This window comes from Chelonus insularis, unplaced genomic scaffold (genome assembly GCF_013357705.1).
Source record: "Chelonus insularis isolate UGA/USDA-ARS -01 unplaced genomic scaffold, ASM1335770v1 contig_58_pilon, whole genome shotgun sequence".
Classification (NCBI taxonomy): Eukaryota; Metazoa; Arthropoda; class Insecta; order Hymenoptera; family Braconidae; genus Chelonus; species Chelonus insularis.
In genome coordinates this window covers 131,512-146,525 of record NW_023276656.1, presented here as the reverse complement: position 1 = coordinate 146,525, position 15,014 = coordinate 131,512, and the positions used below count along the sequence as shown (strand labels likewise).

General features: G+C 29.8%; 1 protein-coding gene across 1 annotated transcript in view; it reads left to right on the top strand.

The window, feature by feature from the left end:
* The window catches only part of LOC118070440 (nicotinic acetylcholine receptor alpha4), a 207,036-nt gene that overhangs the window by 187,736 nt on the left and 4,286 nt on the right, over window positions 1–15,014 (top strand). The window lies entirely within an intron of this gene.

Sequence of the window (15,014 nt, the reverse complement as noted above, 5' to 3'; positions counted from 1 at the left end):
TCCATTATATGTACATTAAAATTAGTACGGAAATTTTCTACGGTGTATTTTTGTATATAAAATCATTGAAGCTCGGTCATTTCAATACTGTCTATCAGATGGCATGAAAAATTGTTTCACACTGTAAATAAAATTTTACTAGAATTCTAGTAACATTTTCTAAAATAAGTTTACTCCATTAGTCAAATGATAAAGCTCTGATTATTTTTCTACATGTACTAATTTAAAGTTAGTATTGAAATTTGACTCGAATTGTTCTTTTATTATACAAGTTCAATAATGTACTAGAGGTGGATTGAAAAGAATATATGAATAGTACAAATAATGACATATTTAAAACTATCCAGTCTGATAGTGGTTAGGAGTAGAAATCCACTAGGATTTGAAATATACGAATCAAGTTGTGGCAAGAAATAGCTCGGAATCTGAATTGCATTGAGTAGCAGTCGTAGCATTCAGTGCAATAGTGTAAAGCTGCCATTACAGATCTTTCATCTATTTTCCTGCTTTACCATGATCTCACTGTTTCTTCTCTTCATTTCTCTTGCATCGTTAGGGTGAAACCACATAACAGTTGAAATAATCTTCTACTTGTGTTCTAAGACGACATGCAGCTGACTTTTATAGTTTAAAGCACAATAGTGGTTATTGTAAATCCAGACGAGAAGCAATGTTCTTATAAGTTTATATTTTTACACATTTAAAAAACTCTGTCTTGATCATTCTTTTTTACAGTATCACTCAGACGAAAGGTCATAGTCTTTTTTTTATCTCTTAAGAGGAGATAGTTTTTATTTTGTTCTTCTGCCTAGACTTATTTTTTTCTTTTCACGGGGTTTTTGTCTCTTTGGAAGCCAAAAAGACGTGAGTTTCCACATGTATGCATACAGGCCAAGTTACAATTTTCATCCTTTTCTACTGTTTTTGTTTCTCTTCTATCCCTCCGGCAAATCGGATACTGAAAGCTTGCTTAGTAGACTTTCTCGTATGTATATGAATCATTCCCCAAAGGGATTTTATTATTGCACGATGTACCGAGATGTGATGTTCTGAAACATGAATGTGTAAAGAATACAAACAGTCACTGTTTATAATATTTGAATGATCAAGGTAGTTTTCACTCTGATAAATTCCTAGGAATACATGAAATAAATTTGAAGAAAAAAAAACCAAAAATAACTAAGACCATTGATACAAAATTTATTAACCTAAATTCTACACATTTGTTGTAAATAGTTTTAATTTAGAAATAAATCATTTAATAAATATTGAATTTATAACGTTATATTCAAAATATCACTAACGAATATTTTTGATAAAGACAATATTTCATCGTTCCCTTTCAACGCTGTAAGTTTTTATGCCATTGAAATAGAGCACTACCCGAGTTGAAATTTTATTTGCATTTTAACTCAATACATACGCTATTGCAGGTATGGTAGGTTATATTACATTTAAAAATAGGGAATTATTTCATAGTTTAATCTCTAAGTAACCTGTTGTTCGGTAACTTTTGCCACAAAAGACAAATAGCAGAGAAAAGAGAGATTCATTGACCTCAGTATAATCTGCTAGATTAGACTATCGATAGACAGTTTAGCGGGTTCAATGAGTACACGAAAAAACAGTATAGCTAAAAGCTAATAAATAAAAATAGGTCTGAGCACACAATCCGTTCTTGAGATATCGAAAACGAAAAAAATGTTGACATACGCACATACGCCTGTTTAAAAAAGCACAAAAGCCTAATTAAGGCAAGTTAAATATAAAATAGTAGATTACGACCCAAGGCCAGAAAGTTGGATTTCTTGGCCTTGGGTCGTAATCTCCTATTTTTCTTCATCCCCAGCCGAAAGTACGTTGAATTATTATTTTTTATCAATCAAATAACGTTCACGGCGGTTCGCTTGCAGTCGGATGTATATATATATATATATATATACATATATAATTTTTATTTTTGTGGCCTGCATCAGCGTGCCCTCTCGGCAACCTAGCGAAGTCGCTCGCCGACTTTTGCAAAACTGAGACGAAGCCGAGGTTTTTGCTGGTTGGAGCGGGCGTCAAAAATATATACGATGTTCATAAAACGAAAACTGAGAAAATTGACAAGATTGCAACGCTTGAAAACATTCAAAACAAAGGATGTGATTGTCCAACACGTGTTTGACAACTCATATCAGAACGTTAAATCCTTTTCGTCATAGGTTTATCATAAATTTTTAGTAGCTATTAATTTTATATTTACAACATGCTGATAAACCTGGCTTAAAAGATAAAAAAACGAAAAGAATAATTAATCAGGAACTGGATAATGCACTTTTTATCTGGATGACGCAAGCAAGACACGCTGGAGTTCCTATCTCAGGTCCAATTTTGTGTGCTAAAGCTTTAGCTCTTCATAAACAATTGGGTGGATGTGACCAGTTTAAGGGAAGTTTTGGTTAGCTGGAAAGATGGAAGAAACGTAAAAAGGTGAAGTAGGTGAATATTTCTGGTGAAATAAAATCAGCTGACATTGAAGGAGCATCACAGTCCAAAAAAGCGTTTTTAGATTTGATTACAACGAAAGATTTAGTTCGTCAACAAGTTTTCAATTTCGATAAAACTGGACTTGTTTACCAAGATATGCCTGACAGAACATATGTGAAAGATGATGAGATTGAAATATCAGGATTGGAGAAAAAAAAGGCAGAATCAACATTGGTTTTTGTTGTAACACTGATGGTTCCATGAAATTACTATTACTCGTAATTGAAAAATCAAAGAATCCACGTAAACTAAAAAATTGAAAAAGTCCACTTTCTGTTATATATACCCAGTAAACACTGAATATAACAGCAATATAACACAAAGGTAACAATATGTAACAAGTTATATAACGAAAAGTTACATATATGTTATAGAACTGTAATATATTGTCAAAGTAACAAGTTTATATTGCAGATATCACACCCATGTGACGTTGTAGCTATATAACGAAGTTATCTAATGGCAATATAATTAGCGTTACATGCATGTTGTATCCATGTTATATAACACTGTTATACTAGTACACGGAGAAAAAATTCCAATAAAAATTACCGTGCTCAGCACAACAATCCACGCGCAAATGTCAATTCCCTAAAAAATTAAGACAACCTTCAAAGAAAAATTAGTAATCCTTTTAAAATTTTTGTTATAGATTCAATATTTATTAAAAAGAGTAAAAGTAAAAATTCTTATGCAGCACGGTAATATTCGATAAATATTAATTTTTATTCAAACTTTAAACAAAAATTAGTAAGTGACTAGAAAAAAATGAGAATCTGTATATAATTTATTATGAACCGTGTGGTAGGAAAAATTCGGGTGCTCTCCTATAAATTTTTCTATTCTCGAGAGTTTCCGTGCTGGGTCGGGAATCTTCGAATTATCGGTCCAACACAATCTTTCTTTGTATTGTAAGACCGTTCACACAATCAAAAACATAAGCCGTAACGTACAATTTAAGACGTAAGCGTGCATACTAACATCATAATAAGTTAAAAATTGGTTTGTACGCATGCGTACATCTTACGGCTTTTGTTTTTGATTGTGTGAACGCCCTCAGTGCTATTGTTACTTTTTCCATACTATAAACAAAGATGACATTCATATTTTTCGTTACGATTTAATATTGGCGGCAACACGTTATATCATAACAATTTATTATAAACTTAAACGGATTGACGCGGTAGACTCATGGGTAAGCGTCAGCTTGACACACGATGGGTCGCGGGTTCAAGTCCCGGCCGAGACAAAAGTCATTTATATGATTTTTCTCGGGCCACCGTGAGCGGAAGGAAGATCTCTTCGGAGAGCCGCGGGTGGTTGTATCGACGACACAGGTTTTCTGCGTAAGATCCCGATCGTAGGGATAGGAGGGTAGTATTGTAAAACGTGCCGTATTTATTCCAACGAATTAAATTAGTTAAGAAAGTTTAATTATCAATGAACCTAATTTATTTATTTATTTGTTTATATAACCAAAAAAATTATCACTAAACTTAAATAAAATTGTTTGTCGGTAACGTAGTTATCACAGCTAACGTTACTCAATTTTCAGGTGCTGTGGAACACTAAATTTTCTGGTGCTGCCAAAGTAATTTTCAAAAAACTGAATGATACATTTTCTTATGTAACTTATAATTTTTGTATGTTGATCATTACTTTTTACTTTTCAGTAAGTTTGAACTCACATTCTTGAGCAGCACGGTAATTTTTGTATGGATTTTTAAATAAAAATTAACGGAATTTTTTCTCCGTGTAGTATATATTTTTTGTTATTTAATGTTATGTTTCTATGATATAACACTGTAATCTCTATGTTACATTATATTTGTTATGCAACTGTTATTTAAATGTTACATAACATATTTTTACTAATTTTAGGTAACATTTGTTGCATACGCGCAATGTTCTTGGAATGTAACATCGCCACATCGATGTTACATACGTTCTTTGTATTGACGGCATATTCTACAGATGTAACATTACAAAATTCTGATTATAATTGCTTTTTTTTCAATGGGTAGATAAACTGAGATTGATAGCAGATCAGGGTAATTGTTTCTAAGCCATAAGGATATTTTACAGTTCAAGAACTATTTGTGTACCTAAATTATCAGAGAATTTCTCGTTCACTTTATTATTGACTATGTATATTTAATACTCAGAAAATAAGTATTTTTTTATCAATTTGTTTAACCTAAGACATTTACAAAATGTTCTGTAATCTCAAAAATGAATAAATCTCAATTAAAAATAAAAAGAAGACATTATATATAATAATTATTACAAAATAACTGAAATGAACTATAATTTACACAATTATTTTCATTTTTCCATATATTTATACATGTAACTAAAATATATGTTTATATGGGCCTATTTTCAATTTGGGAATTAAGTATCAGAATAGGCTAGTGGGTTAAAACGTAGGTTCAAGTTGCGTGCGAGCGGGCGTTCGTAGGTTCGAATTCGCCCAAATAGGAAAAATTCATTTCACTAAAGAAATCAAATAACACTTAAAAAACAATAGAATAGTAAACAAAAGCAATGAAATCCAATAAAAATACATTGCTGACAATTTTTTTTTCAATTTAAACAATATCAATGTTGATGAAAATGTTATGTAACCATAATATTACTGTAATATAACAAAGTTATAAAACAATGTTATATAATTAAGGCGGAAATACTAACATCTATGTTACTTCTATGGTACATAACTGTAATAAAATATGTAACAAAAACTATGTTAAGGATATATAACTACAATATAACAGTGTTTACTGGGTAGTCATCAAAAAAGTGTATGGATGAACAAACAAATCTTTGAAGATTGGTTCAAAAATAATTTTGTTCCTGACGTTACTGCTTTTTTAAAACGTGAAAATTTACCTCTCAAAGCTGTGTTACTCGTTGATAATTTCTCTGGTCATAAATTTATACGTGTGGGTGAAATTGAAGTTGTTTTTTTTACCTTCGAATGTCACTTCCATTGTGCATCCACTCGATCAGGGAATCATCGAAATGAATAAACGTAATTATAAATCTTAATTTGCATCCTCCCTTGTGCAAGCATAAGAAAAAGGTATTCTAGTAGAAGAACAATCAAAAAACATCTTTATTAAGGATGCCATATCTTGGATTAGTTAAGCTTGGGATAAAGTTCCTTGTTTAACTATTTATCGCTGTTGGAACAAATTGTGGCCAGTTAAAACTATAGATGCTTCAACTCAAACTGATAAACCAATGGAGTATGAAAATGTAGTAACTCAATTGGACATGAGTTTTGTTGGCGAATCACACGAATCTATAATGTTTGAACATGAAGGAATAAGGTACCAGGATATGGTGAAAATTTTAAAGAATATTGAAGGATATAACACAATTAATTAAAATAAAGGACAGAATTGGCTAATGAAAAGTGATTTTTGGAGTAATAGACTGACAGAAGCAGAAATAGTTATATTAGTTCGTACAGTGAATCAAGATTCTAAAATGGTCTATCAACCTCTAAACGAGGGCAATTTATTTTCTAATGAGACTGATAAAAAGTATTCAGAAACTACTTGCATTCATGATTCCAAAGGTATATTAATTAGTGATTCTTTAAGTGAAACATTTAAGATTTGATATGATTAATTAAATCATTGATTGTCGTTATTTATCTTTATATTTGTGATATATAGGTAACCAAAGTTAATAAAAAAACGTATAGTATCGGATTTTTTCGCGATCATTTATCATCTTATTCAGAGAGTGCACTAAAATTCAACAAAATTATAAATTGCCACAAAAATTAACGAAACTCATAATATGTTTCTTTCTTAGTTGTATCGTAAGTGAGTCGAATAATACAAAAGTCAATACAAAAAGTAAGTCAATTTTATTAAAAATTTAAAGGAAGCATATTGAAATCGATTCGTAACGTATATCAATCACATATGATCATTAATTAAAAATAGAAGAGATTGCAGCAAAAACATATATATCAAATATTTTTGTTAGTTGATAGAAAATAGCTCTAATGAGAACAAAAAAAACTTGAAAAGAATTTATTCGTTGTTAACTACTCCTTCTTTGACGATACTATCCAAGTTAATCGAACTTTTTCAAATATCAGTCTCAGTAAGCCAATCTTGCAAGTGCAACTTCTTAAAAGAGCAAGAATTTCTAAAGACTTTAAATTAATAGAAAATTTCCTTGTAGTTATCTTGAAGAAAAGACAAAAATAAGTCGGCTGTTGATCGCGTGCACAAGTGTAATTAGTAACAATAATCAATAAGAAAATGAGAACATAAGAGGAAAAAGTGGCTAAAACAACGAAGGATGAGAATAAAAAAGTAAAGTAATCAAGTAATTCCACAAATATAATGGAAGTAAAAATTATCAAAAATATTTGACGATTGAAAATATAATTTTTTTATGAAAAATTTATATACAACTGCTTTCATACTTTACTTGCTCATTGCCATTTATTTCAATAAAAATCCTCAACGCATTTCTCTCGTCGTCAATTTCCCAGGATAAGAGTAGTTGAGCGATGAATGCGCGTGTGGAGAGTGCTGACGACATGATTAAACAGTCAACTTTTGTCTGTGTACATTAATAAATCCTAGATAAACCTACTGATATCTGTATATGATAAAAAAATTTAAATTCATGTATTTCACGAGAAAGGATTAGGATTGGCCTCTAACAAATTAATTATTCATATAGTTAAAAGCAAAAAATAATACAAAAAGTTTTCTCTCATGAATAAAGTGACAATCTATGAATCTATATAAGATTTAATGGCAGAAACAATAATTTTTAGAAGATGACAGTAAAGAAAAAGCATTCGACAATCGTTAATAATGTATAGCCACGTAAGTAGAGAAAGAGGAACCTTTTCGTGGTTTACGGTATTTCACCGGCACTTTTACACTCTTATTTTTTTTCTCTCGATAAAAGTAGAAGGGATAACACTTTGGAAAGTAGCCAGAAATACGTCGAAGAGGAATAGGATACGAGCCAAACCTCGTTTTCTTCCGCTCTGTAAAGCTAATGTCTTGTTCTACCGTCGTAAGGCTGCTGCACTCACATCAACATTGACACATTTGTTGTATGCTTTTATGTTCTTCATTACTCTATAACGACTTCTCTTTGGTTTATCTAGTAGTTACTAGCAATTTATGAAACAAAGAGAAACAAAAGCTAGTATATCTGATACTTTGATAATTTTTTTAATATTGGTTACACTATCATCATTTTTTTATCATTGCAATAGTTGAAATTATTTTTTCCATCATAAACCAATTGATTATGAAATGAAACCAATGTATATGAATGAAAAGGATTGTCTTTAACATCGGTGAAATTCATAATTATAAATTTAATATAAAAAACAATTTAAATATGATCGAAAGACAGCAGACGGCAGAATTGGAAATTCCAAGCTGGCATATTGAGACAGAGAGACGTCAAGGATCACGAAGAACGAGGGAGAAAGTTAGCTCGGTTCCTTTACACTCCCCACCGAATAAAATCCAATTTAAACGTGACATGATACACCGAATCTCGATGCAGTCTACGTATTCCTATTATTTTAACTATTTTTATCGTAGTAATATTCCGATATTCTGATTTTTATTTTAAATTTAAAAGAGTCCAAAGGAATAAAATAAATAATGCATTATTAAATTTTATTCGAAAATCATAATGATATTCATTTCCTGTCGAGATATACTACTAATTTTTTAATCCGTTTAATTAAAACTCTCTTCATATTTCTACACACTTAGGTGCTCGGTTTTCCCTTTTTGCTCATCTTACTAAAGTTCTTCATCTTAAATTAAAATCGATCTGCCTCGAAGACTCAAGAAAAGCTTAGAGCTGCTGGTTGCATACCACATTATCAATTCAATCCACCAGAAGCCAAACGCGGTTCCGCTAACAAATTATGGATGATTCCAGGCCATGTTTCTTTTCAACAAAACTTTTTGTAAAAATTTATATCGCTCGTAAATCGATAAATATCAAAGCTACATATTTTTCAATCGATAGAAACACCCATACCAAGAATTCTTTCTTCTGACATATTCTACCTCCTGTCGATTTCTTAGGTCTATTGAAATCCTTTGAACCCTTTCGAATAATAAAAAAATCAATAAAGCTATAAGGCGTCTAGTGTATTCGATCTCGCGAGTCATGACTTTCGACATATATGGTAAAACGTGTAGTTCAAAGGCCTTTTTAAGTAAGTCATTAAAAATTTCGCTTTTAACATTATTCATTGCTACGTAATACCTTCGCTGCCATCGAAATTTCTTATTCGTCAACAAATTAAAGAGCTTTATCCCGAAAGTCAAAGCTTTAATGAATTCTTTCCTCTTTCTCTTCTGTTTTCTTTATTAACTTCCCATTAGGAAGTTATTGTAATTGGGTCGATAGGTCAAATTTGAATTTTCATTAAATCTCCACGTTTCAAGATATTTGCGAGCATACTGACATATTTTTAGAATGATGTATGTGTACGTATGTATGTATGTATGTATGTATGTTTGTACGTACGGACGTCAGCATTTTTTTCATTTTCGATATCTTAAGAACGGATCATGATATCAACTTCAACCAAAATTAATTCGAAAGATATTATTATAAAGAAAATCTGAAAGAAATTTGAACGAATTCGATCGAGCCGTTCTTTTTTTTATAACAAAATAACTAATAAAAAAATGAAAAGATTAGCTATTTAAAATACTTTTAAGTCAAACAATTACATTTGAAAATTAAGTGGATATTGACTAGACATTATCGTTCACAACCAAATATGACTCTTAACAATTACGCATTGTTTATAACAATATTAATTTGTTATAAACAATTGAAACTTGTATCTATTGAATAAGTAGTGTGTATATCACATGTATTTGGATGTTTTCAACAAACATTGATTACAACTATTTAAATTTGTTATAAACAATTACTAATTGAAAGTTCGTCGTGTTAGCACAGACAAAGTGTGCTCAGACCTATTTTCTTTTTTTCGTTATTGTATAAATATTTAACGCCACCTATTGATTTTATTTGTATACTTTGCCTTACGTTCTTATATATTTTTCTATTCAGGATATCAAACCTTTTAAACGCGCTTTTATGTATACTGTTCTAAAATGTTTCTTTCTCTTTACATGGCTAGCGTAACAAAAAAAAAGTTGATAAAAATCTTGCAGGTGTTGTAAAATCCATTTGAATAGACCACACAAAAAACCATAAGCGTGCAGTTTATATTTTCTCGTCTGCTTATGACAGGAGCTCATTTCTTTTTACGAGAAATTTTCATTTAAAAATTTAAAATTTTTATGTTTCGGTGGAAGTATAATTTCATGTTATAATTTATTAATAATGTTTTATATTATTGTGCTCTATTGAAATTTTATACGATTTTTTTCAGAAGCAAAAAGACTAAAGTACCAAATTCCTTCGGGAATTTGATGATTCGAAAAGCAATTTACGTTTAAGAACTATTGTATTCTATCCTCTGATTATTGTTTGAGGTTGACTTACTATCACTTTTAGCTTCTCTTCTCGATTTTATCAATTCAATAAATGATAATTTGAAAAGAGCAATGAATTTTTGAAGTACACTATTTTCTTTTCATTTCGAATTATATTTTATTTTAGAATATATAGAAATCAAAACTACATAAAAATATAAATAAATCCTTGATAATTTGTATAAAAAATCAAAACCGCAATAATAAATATGATTACATAAAGATTATATAATGGAAGATATTGATGTTGGATGCAAAAAAACTGTGTTTTGCATTTCACTGAAACTAATTCATCAAAGTGGACATTAATTTAGTTATGAGGACAAGGTGATTCTTCATAAAATCTAACTTTGTGTTTTAGTGATAATCTAGACATCACACATGCATGGTCAGTCATACTTTATTTTGATGGAACTTTTAGAACCGCATATTTTTATGCTACATCACAATCATCTTTTAATTATCCAAGCAAAACAGTATGAAATTTTTTTCATTTTGTGAAACGTTCTTCGTTGTATGCCAAAAATCAAGTATCTGCACTTATAAAGTGTATTTAATATGATAGATTTTAAAATATGAAGGTGTTCATTCATAATAGTAGACATGGAGTTTAATCACATAACAGTTTCATACATAAATAATGACATTTTGCAGTCAATTTTTACACTGCGAATCTGAGAAGAAAACGCATCGGAGATTGAGACATTATGCGTATAATTTTTTTACGATAAATCGAAAAATTTGATCGTTGTACTTTTTCTCCTATGAATTACATAGTTTGTTGTCAATTAAAGCCTTTTATTTATAATTTTTTTTTAATTTATCAATACTATACTTAGAAATCGTTATAAGATCGATTGAAAAGAATTCTGCACTATCAACAAATTTGCATGGTAACTGTAAAATAGTAAACACGATCTTTTTCATTTATTGAGTTCGAATATCTCAAAAAATAAGTCAAAAATAAAAAAAGTGAGGTGATAAAAATCTTTGTTGCACTGTAAAGAATAAAAAATGTTCTATAAAATATTGTCGATTTTTGAATATTTCAAAACTTATTAATTAAAATGCGTGGGTTCGAGCAGGCAAAAATTGTTTATAACAGAAAAAAAATGACGCGTACATTTTTCGGTCGGCGAATAGTTTTTTCAAAATCGTTGCGTAATTTTGAAGAAGCATTGGTTCAAAATGGGAGGTTAGATTTGCTAATTCAATTACACCTTTACTGGACTATGATCATATGACTATGACCAAGGGGAGCATATTTCACGATGTGTTATTTTTATTCACATTAAAAATATGACATTATTTATGTGTAAAATGTTTTAAGATATCGTGTATAGTATTTTGATATTTATAGAACACACGTTGTATGAATTATTTTAATTTATACAGATGTACGGTGGTATAACAAAAGAACTTAAATTTAGTTTTGGACAAAATTTTCTAGCATTTTCCTGGATAGTACTTTTGAAATTGGAGCCCCCCTCCTCGTCAGTGTCAAGAAGTGAGTTAAACTCTAAAGAAAAACTTGTCGTTCAGAGTTGGCTTTTCATCCTTTGACGTGGCAACGTTTCCGTTCAGTGAAACCTTACAAGAATATATCAGCAACTTGAATGAAAAAAAAAAATAAACGTAAAGTTTCATTAAAAAAAAAAAAAAATCTCAAGAAACGGATAAAAATCCATTGACGTAGACTTCATAAAAACTTTATACGTTTAATAAGATAATTAGTGCTTTAAATGAGTTTTTATAAATATTGTAAAGTAAGAAGAAATAATAGCTTAAAAGATTATTATATTAAAGAGCAATTAAAGCATTTATTATTAAAGACAAAAACACTTAGTAACAAGGAAAGCATTTGGTCCCTCTAAGTCTTAGTCAGTAACTAAAAATAAACAAAATTAGTTTTGTGTTGCTATAAACAAATCCGTCGACTGTCAACATAAACATTATATACATAACTTATATTTTACAATATTATCCCGAGTCAAAATATAACACCTAAATTTATTCTTTTCATACCATCCCCATCCTTTTACCCTAGATTCAAACTTTTTATCCTAATAATATTTTTATCCTTCTGAAGTAGGTAAAAATTAGGATATAGACAGAATAGCCTAATTTTAACCTCATAAATTGATTTGCTTATATTTAGAAGTATTTATGGATATAGTTGGAATAAGGTTACGATTCATATAATGGATTAATTTTCCAAAAATTATGTTTATTAAAAATTGAATTGTTTTAAATGATTTGTTGCAACCAAATAATGAATTAAATGAAATTGCTCTTTCAAATATTATTGGAGTGGTAAGTCAGGGAGGACTTGGTTGAGCCAATTAAAGATACAATGATTATCCAAAACTAAGTTTATTCAACACTCTAAACAATACTCTAATGATCACAAGAAAAATGTTTATATAAGTAAACCAGAATACAGATATTTTATGAATACAAAAGGAACGCGTCGTGATACCAAGAAGCTTCACGAAAAAGTGAGTAAGAGCGTTCAGGAAATAAACCCACAAACCGGAAGGGAGGGCTAGTGTCTTGGGCCTTATGCACCTCACGACACCCAAAGATGTCGTCACCGACAAAGTCTAAACCTCAACAAATATGAACATGGTCAATCTTATAATAACTCCCATTACAGTCATACTTTTTTTAATAACACATATGATGTTAATGCTGATGGACAGCCCAATTAGAATTGAAATAAAAAAATAAATTATGAATAATAATGTTTTCATTAAAATAAAATTACTCGAATCTCAAATAAAATTAGATTGAAACCAGGAAAAGTATGAAATAAAATTAGAATGAAGATAGGATAAATTAGTATGAGTTTAGGATAGAATTGAAAAAATTTTTTCCTACGGAATTGTTACGTATTCTGACTTTAATATGGATTTGTTCATCTCAAGTTAAGGCTCAAAAAAAGATAGATTTAAGACAAAAATGAGTGTTATATTTTAACTCGGGATATATTGATGATACAGATTAAGCTACATATTTCACACTAAAAAAAAATTTGTAGTTTTTTAACTGTTAAAAATTATTTAGCGATAATTAAAAAATTATAAATCATTATTTTTAAATAATAATTATAAAATATCAAAATATCAGTGCTCTTCAGTGGTCTGGGTGCGACCCAAAAGGTCAACACAACTAACTTCCTGGTGGAAAGAATGATAAGATTTTCCAGTTTTTTGATTCTGCAAAAAAAATTGTTGGATCGATTTCGCTAAAAACCTAATCAATTCTAAGGAGCGTCATTATGCGTCGAATGCAATTGGTTCCACGTTGACATCATTTTTTGTTCTCGAGATAATCGAGGTGAAAAATAATTTCAAACGCACATACGTACATACACACACAGACGTCGACTGGAAAACTGTCGTATTCGACTCTAGGGACCTTGAAACGTGGAGATATGTCAAAATTCGGGATTTTCAAAATCGGACCCATTAGAATAACTTCTCACTGGAATGTTGAGAATTAAGGTTAAAACGAGAGCCAATCAAAACATGGAATTATTCATTAATTTATTAATTTATTGAAAAGAACCTTTATCGAAATTCATTAATACTTGTTAATTTATTAAAATTTCGCTTTTGTCTAGTGTTCTACTTAATCCTCCTTTTCCCTGTTCTAAATAATTAAAAAAATAATTTATTAATTAATTACAAGTCTCTTTCTACAGTGAATATATATTGGTTTAATAAAAGTATTAAAATTATTCTAGACTAATAATATTAATCACACTACTACATAATTCAACTGAAACGAGATAATATTTTTTTTGAAAAATTTATCACAATATCTGTATGTATTTACCCTCGAATATATTAAATGAAGTAAACGCTGTATACAGTCTCATTTTTATGCATAGCTTTAAGAAACCAAGTTAACGATTGGTTCTTACCCGAAAAAAGTACGTAGCCAGTATGATGAAGTCACGATTTAACCATCTTATTTTCTAAAAATTATTATTCTAATAAATCTTCAAATAAAAGCATACTCAGTGTTTAACATTAAATTAAAAAAAAAATTTATGAATGAACATGACACTCTATAAAACTGAATTGTAAACGAACATGACCTCAAAGGATCACATTACAAATTTTCCAGTCTAAAATTGAGGAAAACATGAAAAAGATAAATTCAAACCGTGATTTAGATTTGCAAACTCATTACAGCGTACTTTAAGAAGTTGGAAAACCAACGTATGATATTTGATAAAAGTAAATTATAACAAATAGAAAATATCAAATTTCGATGGCGGATATCTGAAAAGATGAAAAAGAAACGACGAATATTGAATAACACTTTGGTAAGGACTATCTGGAAGTTTTTCTCTGATCTTCTGGTAATCACAACGTGCATAAGAACAAAAGACGCTGCTTTCTTTTTATCTCTATACCTTCAGTTTCTCTTCTTCCCTCTGTATGTATCTCTTAACTGTTCCGGAAATTTGGACGGGGAATTGAAAATTGTGATCGATCACCATCGAACAATGAAATTGTCGTTGAAATAAACGCAGATAAAAAGATAAAATGAAACGAAAACAAATGATAAAGAGTTTTTATTCCAAAATTTGGCAAAGTAGAAATGCATTAATAAAAGTTTACTTAATGGATGACATTCTTAACATTATTCTCTCAAATTGCGAATGAATTTTAAAACTGTTTCAGATTGGTGATATTAAAACATTTTTTCATTATTTTTATCGTAAAAAGCAACGTTGGTAAATTACGTCATGCTCTTCTTCCGACATTGATCAATGCAAAAGATACTTAGGTTGATGAAAAAGTGGTTGCAATTTGGACCGTCTTGAATATTAGCACTATAAAACTGTCGCGAATGTAATGGAGGTTACAAATGATCTCAAGACATTTGCATCTGCTTTTTTCATACACCACAAGTTATTTTCTTACAAAAAAA